The sequence below is a fragment of the Hippoglossus hippoglossus genome, chromosome 14 (assembly GCF_009819705.1).
Source record: "Hippoglossus hippoglossus isolate fHipHip1 chromosome 14, fHipHip1.pri, whole genome shotgun sequence".
In the NCBI taxonomy this organism is placed as follows: Eukaryota; Metazoa; Chordata; class Actinopteri; order Pleuronectiformes; family Pleuronectidae; genus Hippoglossus; species Hippoglossus hippoglossus.
Genome location: NC_047164.1, coordinates 19461762 through 19478500, shown reverse-complemented (window position 1 = coordinate 19478500; position 16739 = coordinate 19461762). Strand labels below are relative to the sequence as shown.

General features: G+C 43.2%; 1 protein-coding gene across 2 annotated transcripts in view; it reads left to right on the top strand.

Annotated features, from left to right (window-relative positions):
* Positions 1 to 2329: 2329 nt before the first annotated feature.
* Positions 2330 to 16739, top strand: part of camkk1a (calcium/calmodulin-dependent protein kinase kinase 1, alpha a) — an 80156-nt gene continuing 65746 nt past the window's right edge. Inside the window, exon 1 of one of the 2 annotated variants that reach the window (XM_034606203.1) lies at positions 2330 to 2755. The gene's annotated coding sequence lies outside the window, so the exon portion shown is untranslated. The remainder of the gene's footprint in view (positions 2756 to 16739) is intronic. The other variant, XM_034606204.1, reaches the window with a different exon arrangement.

The window sequence follows — 16739 nt, the reverse complement described above, 5'->3', positions numbered from 1 at the left end:
CAAAATAAGAACAATAAGAAGAAGAAAATGAATTGCCAACTTTTCCTTATAATTATTTCAATCCTTCAATCTCATAAATTTTGTAAAAAACAAACACGTTGCTGTTGGATGCACAAAACAAGCAGTGTGCAGCTGTCACTCTTTGCTCCGGGGTAAAAGTGCATTTCTTTTTTTTTTACTATTTTCCTTTGTACGAAGCGAACAATACAGTCGTGGATCAAGGATTTTTTTTCAAGTAGCTTTGAGCAGAGCCACACATTGAACAGATTTAGAAAATTGTTCTTTGTTAAAGGACACTGTGTTTTTCAAAAAAGCGTAACAAATGGTTTTCAGCTGGGGCCAATGCCCCCTGGCCCCACCCCTGAATCTGCCACTGAAAACCATCAAATAATGAATGAATCAATTATAACATAACATAGCTGAAAGTAATTTATTGTGCTGCGCAAAAACATTGTCACAAAATAGATAAATAAACCAACCACCAAAAAAGAAAGAAGTTGTGGTTTCCGTGCCACAATGAATTGCATTTTATTCACAGAGGCTGACTCATGCTGACACAGGCCTGCCAGGATTGTCAGCTGTTGTTCATCTACTGAAATGCAATCCATCCTCATACTCCTTTAGTATAGAGTGAGGATATTTAACCCTGTGTCATAATCAGAGCGTGTGTCGCACAGTATATTACATTATCGTCTGTCCTCAGTTACCACTGCAGTACGTCATCGTGTGTGTCCTCTCTGTGATCCATCTCAGTGACAACCGTCCAGTGATGTGTGAGGATAAGCACTCACAGCAAAGGGAGATATGTTGTAGTGTCTGATGAATTTGTTATCAGAGAACTAACAGGAACAGTTGCCTCTCGGCGGGTGAACGTGGACTGTACTCTACAGCAGACAACAATGGCTGCACCACTTCTCTATGTGTGCCTATTAAATATAAATAAGGGGAAGCAGTGTGGACAGACTTAGCCTCCAGTGTTTGCCTCGGTTTTCACTCAACTGCCCAAATATGTGTGAAAGGCTCCATGCAAATAAGGTTGAAATATTTCTTGGTTAGGTTTTCAGGTATACTTGAACAGTAATTTCTTTTGTTATTGCTTTTTATTTGTACATTTTCTACTCTATCTGTAATTATTTCATGGTTAGTATCTGGACTGAGGATCGTCCAGATATTGTTACTTCACTTGGATGTTCTACTGTGCACATGCATTATTGTATGTGCACGTGCAGAGTCAGACAATAGACTGACAATTTTCACCTGCTGAACGGGGAAAGTTCCTCGACCCTCACCTTACATCTAAGTTTAAGGAGGAGCCTGATTTTGTGACATTACAACCGAAACCAGTAGTTGTCCAATATGTATCGTATGCAAAATAATTCTAGTTTCATAAAGCTTTTGGTTGGAAAACCATATCGGACACAAATTGTAACAAGCAGACAACAGACAACATTGCAGAGACGTGCCAATCTATTGTTTCCCTGTTTCACGATTCCTCAACACCACCAGTTACCTTGATTTGACCCCTGCTGGTGACTTTGACCTCAAACATCTTCTGTGCACAAAACATGTGTACCAGTTACATGAAACTTCTGATACTACTCATATCAAGCTAAAAGAGAGGGACATTGTTATGGCTCTGAAATGTCAAAATGACAAAAAACACAAAAAACAACAGAGGATCTTTATGCTTGCACTATTTCCAACCAACATGCACTGCGACAGACAAAATGTCTAATCCAGGAACACAATGCCTGTTTTACTCTTGAGGAAATCCGGTCTCCACGATCTGTCGCTCAGTGTGACACTACAGTATAATCCACCAGCCAGCCCTGACATGTAAATATCTGCCTGCAACAATCCCTCAGAGACACAAAGTTTAAACATATATTGGGGCTGAAATTAATTTTGTCGACCCTGGTTGATGGGTTATGTGCATACAGCATGTTCTGTGGGCTGAGATTAAATCGTTAGCCTCTGCTGTCAGATATGACCTCTGCTTATCTTCACTAATTACTCAGACTCCCTTTTTACAATTGGATAATAGAGGGAGGAATATGGCCACTAGAGGCGCTAGCTTCACATTTACCCCTTGAATTGACTTCCTGTTAATTTCCACTTGCACATTGCAGAAGACTTGATAACAACGAGTCACCTATGGTTGTAAACTTCAAATCTCTACATGCACGATGAGGCACTGTGCAACATGAAGCTGTGGGGTCCATCCTCAGTGATGGCAGGTTGCATGGCGCATGGTGCAGGAACATGGCGGATCTTAGGACCCGTGGATTCATCCCCTGTCGAATAATAAAAGTTGGGGTTATTATCTGTGTGTGTGTGTGTGAGTGTGTGTGTGTCTGCGCTGTCGACGTGAGACAAACCGCGTCAGTCACTGTGTGTTCCCAGCTGTTTGCGTGCAGCTGCTGTGCGCACGCTGCAACAACAGCCCCATCCAGCTGTGCGGACGCTCAGCCGCTGGGTGTCTGCCTCCGCCGGGGGAGGCCGGAGTGGGCTGATCCGCTCGTGTTATCCGGAAGACAGGGTGTGAGACATGGGGACGACACCTCGGGTCAGCAGCTGATTCCGCCACACGTCTCGCGGAGGAGCCAGTGCGTGGATGCGTGTGAGTGAGTGAGTGAGTGAGCGTGCGCGCAGAGAGGGAATCCACAACCTTGGCACCGAGCGGGACATCCCTCCCCATCCCTGTGACCGGAGCGATTGAAAGGGGGCTCGAACACGCCCCAGCACTCGGCTCTGGGTGAGTGGAACTTTTAAGATCACGTCCATTCCCGTGCGCGTCGGGTCCGTGCTGTGTGAGTGTGGGGAAGCGGAGCTGAACGTGCTCCCGTACGCGACGCAGAGCTGTGTCCCTGTGCACGTGTTTTATTGTTGCCCAGGCGCGGGCACATGAAGAAATTGCATCCTCTGCAGTTTGTTGCTCTGGAATTTTTTTTTTTTTTTTTTAAAATCACTTTACACACACACACATGCACGTGCACGCGAGGGAGAAAGGGCACTTTGTAGCGTGAGACTGGACGCTGCAGTGAAATGCGCACCGCGCGCGCACAGCAAAAATGTGTCATGCACCTGACATGAGATGATGGTGTTGCCTTGCAGTCGATATTCATTCATGGGTTTAGCTGTGGTGTTGTGTAAGCTGTGGTCCGGGGTAACGTCAGGGACGCTGGAAGAAAATCCAAGGGGCTCTGGTCCGAGTATTTCCCAGGATTCTTTTTGTTGCTTTTGGGGATTAGAGCAGCCAGATATACAAACAGTTATTCCTGATTAATAATTAGTCTGTGGGTAGAAGATGGACCAGCAATGTCTCTGTGTCTATTGATTAATCATCGGCCAAGAGGGAATACAGCAAACATTGTCTGGATCCAGTTTCCTCAGATAAGAGGATTTACAGCTTCATTCATTGTTTGAACATTCATTGCAAATCGAATAGCGTTGGGTTTTGGATGATTTGGTTGGATGAAAACAAGTGATTTTTAAAGATCTTCACTCTTGACTAAAGAAATGAACAGTATGACTGACAGTGACACCCATGCTGCTTTCGGACATGCACTGAACTCTGGGTAATCTCCTGTAATATCCGGAGACTCTGTATCCGAGAACACAAATGTCAGAGTCAGTTGTTGCAAAAGTGACTAAAAAAAGAATACAAGTATCTCAGGATGAAAAACAGGTGTCATGAGCTGCTTCTACGTATGCAGTGAACTCCTGATATTCTCCGGAGTGGCTGTACGTGAGAACGCAAATGTCCAGGTCAGTTGCTACGGACATTCTCCAGAGTTTCTCAGGCCAGCTCCTTTTAAAAACACTCTGGATAGTGTCCGAATGAGCCCATGTGAGAATACAACAGGAGATTACCTTGAGGATTCACTGTGAGTGAGAGGGTGCGACGATGATGTTTACACTTGACAGGCACAAAACGGAAAAACAACAAAAGAGATGGAAGAGAGGTGCTATACGCGTAGAAGATACTGACGAAGATGCCAACGAGATTCGAGAGCTTTTGGTGAGAGGGGCTGACGCCAGTGTTGATGTGCTGTAAACACAGACACCTGATCACCATTGTGGAATTAATGCGTTACTTCCTGCCTCCTGCATGCTGCGCCACCCCTCGCCTGCCTACTCGGATGTTTCTGTTATTATGAGAGTCTCTGTGCAGAGGATCTCCTGCTGAGTTCTTCCTTTCTGAAAGGCCAACTCCAAACCCCGATTTTTCCATAGTTCATGTCTGAAACGGGCTCAAATTTCCCATGGGTATCATTAAAGTGATTCTGACTGCCGTGACTTTAGGTGAGGCATTTACCAACTCTATGTCTGAGAATGTCTTCATCTCAGCCTCAAGTGGTGCACAGCTTAGCCTGTAAATTGTTTCATCCCTCAGTCATGAGGCGCAGGGCTGAATCCATCCTTTTTGAATTTGCTTGAAGGAGGACTTCAGATTGAATCGCCTCCTCCAGTGCTGCGCAGTGGAAAAACAATCAGTAAGTACCTGAATGGCTTGCAGCAAATTACTGCTGCGTCTCCACTTTTGTTCTATACCCCGCCTAATGAATTTGTCTGCATAGTGTTGCCAGAATGCCGGGAATGGGACTGCGGTATGAATTGTAGTTAGACAGTGCTGTGTCAGGACTGAGAGGAAGAGACAACAAAAGATCGATGTAATGTCTCGAGTCAATCTTACTTGTGTTTGCATGTTTTATGTTCAGGACAGCTGTTTTCCCTTATGTAAATTATCAACACAACTAGTATCACTTCTGTTTCTCTTACCGCCTTTCCATTTCTAAACGTTGATGGCTGATGGCTGTACACCCCTTTTTAACACTTCCTCTTGTTGGCTTTGGTAATTCAGAGCTCTGACACAGCTACTGAGAAAGAGGACATGTCAACAGCTCCCAGCTCCTTAGAGCCTCTCTGGGAAATCACTTGAACGAGGTGTGTGTGTGGAGAAAAGAAATCATCGCATGTGTGCACTTGTGTGAATGTGTGCCGGTGTACTGTATGTGTATGTTGTCATGACGAAATGATTGTCTTTTAGTAGTTCTTATTCTACTCTCTGCAGAGGGACACACAGTTTGCAGGAAGTGCTTTTCTTCATCGCAGTCTAACCAAAACACTTGTATTTGTTTGGTGGGCAATTGGTTGATGCATCACTCAAGTAATCATCATCAGGGGGCTGCACTTGTGATTGCGTGTTTGTGTGTGTGTGGGTGTGTGGGGGGGGGGGGGTGGGGGGGTGATTAAGGATAGATACAAAGATAGAAATCCATGTATGACCTTGATCTAAGCGTTGGTAGGAGGTGACGCTTCGTCTTACGTCCATTAAAGGCATGAGATGTAAGTTTAACAAAAGCTGCAGTAAAACCACTGCCTGTAATTAAAGTTCCGTGTCATTGGTCTTATGTTTTTTTATGAAGACAACCTTAATGAGTCATTCTGAGAATGCATTAGCCGGAGAGCAGTGCAAATGCTTTCACAGAACAGTTACCCTCAGAGATTTAAGACAACACGTAATGTGCGACTCGAGTGTGTTTTCCAGTGTGTGGTGTTAAGACTCAGCCCTGTGGAGAGCTCTTTACTTAATGTCTGTCGGGCTTTCATGTTACAACTGTGAGAAAAGAGTGGCAGCCGTACCTGCTGTAGTGTCTCTGCTCGACGTGTTAACGCTGCCACCTCTTCTGTGGAATCAGCTCCCATTGTGCTCTAATGTGTTAGTTGATGATAACTGTTTATGTTTTGGGACCTTGTGAGGAACAGATGAGTAAGGTTGTGTCGATCCAAGTGGAACACTGGCAACAGGTTTATTCTGATGTTTTCTTTTTAAGGTGGCTTAATAGATTTTGTCTTGCTGACCGTTACCTGACGAATTGTAAATATAACTTTGCTTTGAGAAATATTTTGACTGTGCAAATCCAATCCCCTGCAACACATCATTTTTGTTACCATTTCCTCATCTGCCATTCTGCTTGAATCAGTTTTTTCCAAGTATGTAACACATAAAGCAACCTATGACAGAGACATAGGATACAATTTGGCCAGTCAGCACCGCTATCCTGTTGGAAATCATTCTGTTTCGTGAGGGACATTATTTTGGGTTTACGCAAGTGTATATTTCTTAAAATGTCACAATATCTTTGATTCACTTGATTGTTAATCATGGACATCTTCTAATCTAGAACAATCATCAATTAAGATCATCAGATCACCCACCATGCATGGTGAAAAGAAAAAGATATTTTTCCAGTCTAAAAAGCAATTTTCCTGTTTTATTATGGGAAATGTGGGCGGCCTGGTGGTCCAGTTGTGCAATGCATGTTCTCCTCATGTCTGTGTGGGTTTTCTCATCCTCTTATAGTCCAAACACATGCAACGTGGGTTCATTAGTTACACGTGAATGTGTGTGTGTGTGTGTGTGTGTGTGTGTGTGTGTGTGTGTGTGTGTGTGTGTGTGTGTGTGTGTGTGTGTGTGTGTGTGTGTGTGTGTGTGTGTGTGTGTGTGTGTGTGTGTGTGTGTGTGTGTGTGTGTGTGTGTGTGTGTGTGTGTGTGCGCGCGCTCTTGCACACCTATCTTTTTGAGGACCAGTTTGAGCCTGTAACCTACTGAGTGAGGACATTTTGGAAAAGTGAGGACCTTTTGGCCGGTCCTCACTTTGTGACCCCCCTTTAATGGGGTTAAGACTTGGTTTTAGGGTTAGGGTTAGAATAAGGTTAGGGTTAGGCATTTAGTTTGGATGGTTAGGGTAAGGGGCTAGGGAATGCATTATGCCAATGAGTGCCCTCACTAAGACAGCTGTACAAACGTGTGTGTGTGTGTGTGTTGTGCAAATACTGTAGGTGACTTGGAGGCAAACCATAAAGTGTTTACTCCTGAGGTAGAGTTGTATAAGTGCAGTCAAACAGCTATTTTTCATGAAGGTTGTTTGCAACCTATTATTGGTTGAATTCTACTAATAAAAGCCACGAGGAATTAAAAGAATTCATGGTAACTTGCAGTCACAATCCTGCCTTGGGAAATGTGGGAACTGGCTGGGATTATCCTGAAAAAGGGCCATGTCCAGCTGCATCATACAGATGGTTCTACTGTGCCTCCACATGTAATATCCCTTGGGTGTAACCACTTCAAACATGGGGGAACCGTAAAGCTTCAGTCGCAGAGAGGGAAGAGACGCCCAGGGAGTTGTGACACTCAGTTATTCCCCTCAGTCAGATCAGTGAGAGAGAAGACAGGAAACACAGTTAGGTGAGGAAAGAGGGGCAAGAGTGGAATTTAGTCCACACAGCTCTTATCGTCTGCCAAGCACAACCTGGGTACGTGCATGCAGCACTAAGGGCACCCTAGAGACGGATTAATGCACGGAGGGAGTTGTAGAGGAGCCTCTTTGCAATCTTTACATTGCTGCCAGAGTCAAAGAATGCTGATGCGGAGATATTGACTGTCTTCTTTGCACGATCAATCAAGCATAGACATGTTGCTTCATGCGTCCCACATCATTTAGACGTGACGGATTGATCTTCAAAATACAATGGTCCAAAACAAATAATTATTTTTGGAAAGAAATAGAGGTGTCCAGTCGAGTGAGGGAGGCTGCATGTCATCTTGCATTCCCATGCATATTTATGCAAAATTTACACAGGTTCTCCTGCAGCCTGACGGCCTCTCTCCTGTAAATCTTGTTTTTTTTTTACTTTATTGCAACAGGTCTATGACATTGTGAGCAGCAACAAATGCACCATTACTAGTTGAAGTAAAGACAACAAGGTGATTCTGAGGACAAATGAGACAGACATGATGAATGTCGGCAGTATCTGAAACATTACACATTAATCTTGATTAAAATACTACAAAAAAGTTAATCAGGTGTAAAGCCTGCACGTTTAAGATTTTGTTTTTCTTCAGTTTTGCAGATTAGAGGGATTGTGCTGCAGTTGATCTTGTTGCAGGTTTAGCAGCAGATTAGAATATTCACTTAAACCTGTGAAATATCTCAACCACTATTGGATGAATTGATTTCTGTACAGACAATTGAGGTTCCCTATCGAGAAATGACTTTCAGGATCCCTGACTTTTCCTGTAGCGCAGTTGGCATGTGCCCTGAGTGAAGTGTTTGTACAGCGATTGGATGTATTGTCTTGAAAGTTGGCACAGATTTGACTTCATACGTAACTTCATTATCTAGTCGAAATTGTAATTTGTCTAATACTTTAGTTTAAATACCTGCAACACTGATATTTCCATTAGCTTTAGCTGTACCTTTTATTTATTTTTTGTGCCATGATGAAAATGTTAACATGCTGACATAACCCTGACCTTAACCCATAGCACCATGGTAAATACCTGCAAAATAGATTATTTTACAATGTCATTTTGAGCAGGTTAGTAAACTGAGGTGTGAATTTAATGCAGAGCTAAAAGCATAGATACAAACTCGTAGGCTGGGTGATGTTCGATGTCAAATTGATTTGCACCTTTTTGCTATGGTTTCTGGGTTAAACCCGGTTTGCTCAAAATGATGTGCAACGGGCTTGGAGGTTTGTTTTCTCTCATTTGGTGGGTGTGTCAGAGATGTTGCCCAATCAGCAGCGACGTTTATATAAACCCCAACTGTATTAAAGACCCAGTCCTACAAATGCTTCAGCAGCTATTTCAGAAAGCAGAGAATATAATGGCAGTCCTGAAATATTTAAACCGTATTTAAACCCATGCCATTTATCTCTGAGATTTCTTTCACAAGAACGACAAGAATGGCCTTTTCAGCTGCCACAGTTTCCACGCTCGTGCATAATAACAGTGTTCAAGACACCAAAGTTTATGTTTTAGGACCGTTTTGCCACATTTTGTCCCGAGGCTGGCTAGAATATATAGAGAACTGTGTTGTGAATAGACTGTATCAGAGTCACCATGCTGCAACTGAATATTTTTTATTTTTCACACTTGCACTTTTGCACTCATGACTCAAATGTCTACTTACCTAAAAAAATAATAATGAGATTTGAAGTGAGACAAGTTGGTAACAAATGTTTTTGGGTGTAGGTAGAAACTGGATAAATGAATACATCTAACTGTCCTCATTAGTCCACAGTGTGCCAGGTGCACGGCCACATCTGCATATTAGCCCTCATTATTCAAAGCACATGCAGTCAGGACTCTGGGGGTTCTCTCATCTTTTAGTTAAGTGCTTTCCTGCACTCCACCCCGCTCACACGTCTCTCCTGTTGTCATTAGCCTGTGTATGAGATGCACCAGCATTAATGAGGAGCCCACTGAGGGCCTACACCAGTTAATCTCTTTTATTAGAAGTTTATTGGAAGAGCATTGTTTAGCTCTCAGGAAGTAAGCGCTAAGTCAAACCAAAGAAAATGGTCATCACTATGTTTCTGATGCTTTATTGAGTTGGACAAACCTTTTGGTGGTAATTTCATTGGATCCTCAAGACACTATAACAGCTTTGTAGCTTTCTAACCCTGCGAGCTGAAAGAATAACCTAACAACCTTTAATCTCTCTTAAAGGAATAGTTCACCCAAAAATGATAATTCACAAATTATCTACTCACGCCTATGCTGATGGAGGGGTGGGTGAAGTGTTTGAGTCCACAAAACACTGCTGGAGTTTCAAGGGTAAACAGCGTAGCAGCTGAATCCAATACAACTGAAGATAATGGGGCATTCATATTCTAAACGAGGTAATTTCCACAGTGTTTTACACCTAAAAGTCCACCAGAAGTGGCTAAGCTAGCGGATGTTAGCATTTCTGACTGTCCCTGAATGCACCTGGTCGGAAGGTATCAGCGGACATTAATGCTTTAAAACACGGTATAGATGACCTCGTTTAGAGTCGAACATGAATGTCGGGGCTTGTGGACACTTGGACGACACCACACGAGCAGTATGGAGGCATGTTATGCTTTTTTTCACATCTGAAGATAAGTCCCTAATGTCTTCAGTTGTATTGGATTCGGCTGCTACGCTGTTTACCCCTGAAACTCCAGAAGTTTGTTGTGGACTCAAACACTTCACCCACCCCTCCATCGGCATAGGGGTAGAGTAGATGATGAGTGACATCATTTTTGGGTGAACTATCCCTTTAGGTTTATTCATGAATGTCTCATATCTTGCTGTCCCTTTTGTTTCTGCTGTATGTGGCCGGTGAGCTTACTGAAATACAGTAACTGATGACTGGTTGTGTGCCCTAGACAGGCTTGTCTGTGTGCTGTCCAAAGCATTTCGTCAAACCTTGACACCAGCGTTTTCCTCTGGGGTCAGTGTTGACTCAGTTGGGCCCGTTTTTTTTTTTTTTGCTTGTAATATTCGGAGCATTGCTATAAGAGAGCCTGTGACCCAAGCATTTCATTGCCAGCGACTGCTTAATGTAATTGTTGTGCATTTGACAATAAACTCTTGAATCTTGAATCACAGTCTTGCCTCCTTTCCGGGTTGGTCTCATTTCCACACAGTGTTAGTTGTCTTCCTGGATGGGCTGACAATGTGCTGAAAGGTTCGATTTTCTCTTGGATAACATGATTTCAAAAAAATAGTACATGTTATCTGTTATTTTTAATGAATGCCCACACGCTCACACTCAGAGGCTTTTGTAGATTGTCACCCAACCCACATGTTAAAATGATCTGCTATATTAACAGATGGTATTTTCTTTGTTTATGCCTGAATGAAGTATGAAGATGCCGACACCAACTGTTTGTTTTCCAATTACTGTATGTATTTGATATTACAGTGTGTTTGCACATAGGTTCTGGTCGTTTTTTAGTCATGCTAGTGACTTTGCTCTAGGGAGTCTGGTTGTGTCGGTCTGTCAGTTATTTTGTTACAGATCTGAACAATATTCTTAACTGCCATCAAATTTGATACCGACATTCCTGATCCTCAGAAGATGAATCTCATAATGACTTTGGAGATCCCCCTCTAGTGCCTTCAACCGGTTGACATTCATCCAAACCTTTCACATTGATTGCCATGAATTTGGCTCAGACGTTCGTGTTCCCCTCAGGATGAATTACAATAATTTTTTATCTCAGTTCATCTCATGCATAAATCAATTTATTATAGTTTGGTCAAGAAGGCAGCTTGTATCTAATACGAGACTTCCAGTGACCAATGAAGAAAACAAACATGAATACAAGAGAGTTGGCAAGCTGCAGATTACAGCATCTGTTAATCTTTTGTTTAGACCATGATGGTCTCATCTCATCCCTGAGGTTTTTGCGTTTAGTTTGCTTTTGGATTTACATGTTGACCTAAATAAACTGATCTACTGCTAAGACGTTAATGACGAGTGCATGGTTGGTGACATTTAAGAGACTATAGGGCCTGGCTACTCTGTAGGAGAAGAGTTTTACTGACCAGGGTCCAAGATATGTAAATGCCAATTTATTGTTCAGCATTGACTAAGTGCCATAGGTATGGAGAAACCAAATAGCCTACACTTACCTTGACATGCACCTCCATAATGTGAATCATAACAACTGGCAGCATGTCCTGTCCATGTCTACAAGTGGCCAGACAAACACAGTAAGCTCAACCTCCTTCTGCCTGAATCAGTTCAGTGTTCAAACACATTATCTCCTCCGATGTCTTCTGTTTTTTCTGTGTTGCTGTAATTTCAGTAAAAGTAACCATCGTTCATTTATTTATCAGCTCCGCATCCAACATGATCCCCTCATTTTCATTTGGCATAGTCTGAAGTACTCATACAGTGGCATAGAAACCCCACTGCCAACTGGCGTGGGTACACCAGTGTATAAAGTGTATATACCAGTATATATGGTCACAATGGCGTAGGCCACTTGCGTTGGCCTCAGGAGTTGGCTCTGTTTTGATCCTTGATAGAAGTATAAATGAGGTTAAGGCTGATTTTCTTTGTTTGGTATTATAGTCAATGACACTCAATATATGACTGTTGCAGCCTATAGTAAGTAAGTAACTGGCAAGGCTTTTCATGAGGTATTCAAGCAGATTTCTTCATTAATCTGTACGATGGCCGTATAGAGATCAATCATTAATATTGTAAAAACTGGTTCCTTCTGTACTAGTACAAAGAGTGTGTGCAGTGGTGGTGTAGGAGGCTCTGGCAGTGCTTAGCAGTGACAGTGTTGGGGGAGGAATCGGCTCTCATTGCTCCAAAGACAGGTTTGTGATTTCAGCGAGGACTGCCAGCTAAAGAGAAGGAGCTTAAACCTCCCGCTAAGTACTCCCCACTTCAGCCTCTCTATATGACATGAATTTCTATTTCTGCTCAGGTCTTGTTTGTGATTGGCTGTTAGAAATATCCCTCTGTGTAGAAAGAGGCTGGTGGTGTTTTTGATGAAATCTTGGAGGAGTAAAAAAGCAGAACCTGACCCTGGGCCAGCTGACACCGGGGCTGTCCTTTTTGAAAAGCTGCCTATTTTTGTGAGCAAACCGTTCCTCAAATCCACTCCTGTTCTGGAGAATCGACCAGCCTCAGCTCCCCTCTCCAGGCTAACTGCATCAACAATTCTCTTTGTAGCTTGCACCAGGGTGGAGAATAAGAGACTCTTCAATGCTGCAGCTCACATTATTGATTAGGGGAGAAAGAGGCTCACAGCCCAGAGGCCTACAGTTCTTGTATTTCTCGAGAAAAATCTGGCCCTCTTTGCCGCAGGAAGAACAGATGACAACAACAGATGAGGGCTGAGAATAATCCAAAAAATAGCTCTCAGTAAAAAGACAGCTTCAAAAATGGAGAAATTGACTGTTTTGTACTAGATTGACAGACTTTAGTAATTATTGTACTGTGGAACGTATAAGGCTGCTCAATTTTGGTGTTTCTGTGTTCCTCCTACGGTAGAACGGAGGGAAAAATAATGATTCACTCATTTTTGACTTTAGTCATATTTTTGAAAATGTATAACTTGTCAGCGTCGCTCAAAGCTACAAATATACTTGGCTTCATAATAAAAATGTAAAACATTTTTAACAAAAGGAGCTGTAAATAATGTTTCTCTGTACTGAGGGAGTAAGATTATTAGGATGAGTCATCAAAGGGCTGCTGGGCTAAACATTTGCTCCATCTGTCATATCAGCAGCTTGCCCATGGTGATGCCTCCATCGTCTTCCGCTCGTGACCTTTACCAACACAAAAGAACAAAAACCTCAAGTCTGATTCGGTTTCTGAGAGGGGGTTTTCGGGGGTTTATTCTTTATACCAATTCCAAATTCTTTATTGGGAACCTGTGCTGTAGAGATAAGCGCTCCATTTTGTTTTGATGTTAAATGCTGTGAGAAACAGATTAGCTCAGTCTCTTATGCGGTGACGATTCTCTGAAATGCAGCGGTGGAGGAGAGCTCACTCTGCAGCCGGTACAGAAATTAGTGGTGATTACATGTGATCGACGGTCAAACTAGGTCATGGAGGAAACGGCTGTATTAAGTCGGTTTACTGCGAACTGCAGTCATTTCCCATTTAGAATAACTGGCCCTTACAGAGCAAGTGTAATTATGTGACTAATTGTGTTAATTTGATGATTATCCACAGTTAGAGGCTGCAAACATCTTGTTGGGTAGTTAGAGACCGATACCATGACATTTTCACGATTCTCGATACCCCAATTTGATACCACGACAAAAAACCAAAGCAAAACAATAAATCCCATTTATATCAACGCACACTCCTTTCATCAGAAATATTTGAACATTCAAAAAAAGAACAGTGGCTATGTAGCCTTAAAGTTATGAATAAAAAAACATTATAAAACAGAACAGTGGCATGTATGAAAATTAGGTATAAATCAATGACGGTAAGAAAACCACAGATGCTGCACACGCAGTGCACTTTTCCCAGCTGATATTTTGGGCTGTTTTGACTTAGCATTGAGAATTTCATCATCATCTTTTCAGATAAAAGAAGGGGATGCAAATCAAATACACAACTGCCAAACACAAATGCATGCACAATTCAACTTTATTTCTAGAGATCTTTAAACCAAAATGCATTTTTTTAGACGCTTGAGTCGACTGTTTCAGTGTCAGGTCTGGGGCATGCATAACATGTTTTCTGCAGATGGAGTCACACATTCATCACTTTAATAATAAATAACCACTCAAATCAAACTGGGCTAGGAAAAAATGTGTTTTAGCTCAGGCTTTTTTTGATTGAGTTTGGCAGTTTGGGATTTTTCCACATTTTAACGCCAACAACCTCGTCCTCAGAGATGATATAGTTTTTAAACAGTACATTGCTGTAGAGATGATTTCATCTGGTATCGTCTTTCTACTGTAGCTGTGCGTGCTCCTGCTGGGTGCATGAAATTCTCAGTGGGCAGGCAGAACTGGGCACAACACTGGTCAACAAGTGATTTTGCTGCCCTGCTCCTCTCCAGTCCCCCACAGGCAGAACCGATCTCCACAATGACCAGCTGAACTCACCTCTATTTTCCTGGATAAACAGGGCGTCGCTTCTTCTGTAACAACAAAGTTAAAACACTGTGTTGTGTCACAATCTGTAGGAAGAACCTCTCTCCTATCCGCAGGAGTGCGTGTGTGTCTGTGTGTGTCTGCTCGTCTCTGTCACTCTGTTTCAATACATGTCTCATAAACTCCAGAGCGACCCAAGCAAACACAAATTAAACCCATAGCACTGCATTGCACTCCCAAGAACCTCTGACCAGTGACTGTCCACCATCAACTTGCAAAGTGAGCACAGGTCAGCGGGGGAGCGAGGACATGTGGCAGGGCAATACGGCACGGTACAAGGACACCGGACATGCAATGTGCGCCTGTCGTAATGCCGAAGCAGTGGCGGGCAAACCATCCTAGAGGGGCGGGTCGGTATTGTTCGGTACCTACTGTACTGTAAAAATAACAGAAGAATACCGTGACCTTTTTAGTATTTTGGCATTGACTTGGTATAAAGTATCAGTCCTCGTGACATCCCTAGCACACACACACAAACACAGGCAGGCACACACTAACTCACTCAGGTCTCGCTTCCTCACTTAGACCATAAACACACACACACACACACACACACACACACACACACACACACACACACACACACACACACACACACACACTTGCGGTAACAGACACACTGGCACTGAAACACCTGCGGCTCTGTGCTGCCTGAGGAGATAAACGTAACGCCTCACACACCAAAAGCATGAAGGTTTGCTACTCAATTATATTCTCAGCAGCTTTACTGTTTACTGTGAGTCAACAAATTAGCAAATGTGTAAGCAAATACTATAATAAATTAATTTAGTGAACTTGGTAAATGTGTAGCTAGATTAAACTTCAGTATGTTAACTTTGTGAGTACTGTACAGAAGTACAGCACAGTCTCACAGAACAACTGTCGGTGTTTCTTTACAGGTATGGTTGGTAAATTGTTTCTGAAACACTTTTTATCTTATTTGTTAAAAACCTCTTCACGTCCTGATAGACATCAGTAAATAAAGTCGTCTGAAAAAGAAAAAGACGAAAGCTGTGGCCCCTTCTGTTGTATTATCTGTAGTAAACCTGACCAATTCGGGAAATGATTGGTCGGTGTACCTGTCTGTCTGACCTGTCTGCCTGCGAAAACACTGTCTGTGCTCTCACTGTGCATGACTACAGTTTTCATCCCTGGAGACATGCAACACAAAACCAGAGACAAAAACCAGAAGTTAGTGAGCGAGTCACAGAAAAGTCTGCTTCTAGCACTTGTCAGTCAGTACACTGTTCTGTGTTTTGGGGGTGTAGCTGTGATGATCGGGCCAATGGGATGTATCGGTTACATAGTTTTTCAAAGTGTAGCCTGCTCTTGCTAGCTTTTCCAGGATAACCAACCTTAGCTTTGATTTTTGTCAGCTGACAGAAACATTTTCTTTCAAAGCAGCAGGATTGAGGAAATGAGTATCACATGCTTATTCAGCTCAGCACTTGCTCATTTAATATGCAATCAGTATTGCTCAGTGTGCTATGAGTTGGCAAAGCTGGGCTTGTTTGCCTGCATCTCACAGCTCGCTGGATACTGAATTGGTCTCTTAGACGAGAGTGAACTAGAGCCAGCTGCCGCCTCTGCATCAGGACTGACCTGCCACCTGATCACAGGTTTGTCACAGCTACGAGAAGGGGATAGAGATCACTGGCGTAATCCGGGGGCAGTGAGTATTACTCCCAAGGGAGAAGATGGATGGCTTCTCGTATTCAGCAGGAACTGTTGTCCTCCGCACATCTTCACAGAATTACAGCGTGGTGATATCCGAAGCTTTCTATAATGGGAATCCTGAGGTCAGTGGATGATGGGCTGCACCGTGCTCATCTTCTTTTACATTAACTGTCTCATCCTCTCTTGCTATCCCTTCCCTCATCCTATGGCCTGAGCAGTGTCACAAAGACAGAGGGTAGAGCCACTATAAGGGGCCTGCCTGAACTGGAAATACAGTGAGTCCTGTTCATCACAGATCTGCAGATGAGTTTTTTTTCTGCCTGTTCCCTGAATGTGAGGAGGGAGGGTGGCATCCCTGGGCTGGTCTGTAGTCAGGCGACATTGTTCCGATTCCAGGAAGGTCAGCCACACTGGAGGCCTCGGCATCATTGTCTGAGTGAGTAGAGAAGAAATAATTGGCTCATCCAACTTGCCAGTGTTCGGTCTTCTCTCCGGGCTTATCATTGCCTCAGGCAGCCAGCGGGAGAGAAGGGTGGCCCTGGATTGGGTTGGGATTGTCCCAGAGTGTACTGGTGTCCAGTCTGATTGATCGCTGCCCGTGGAC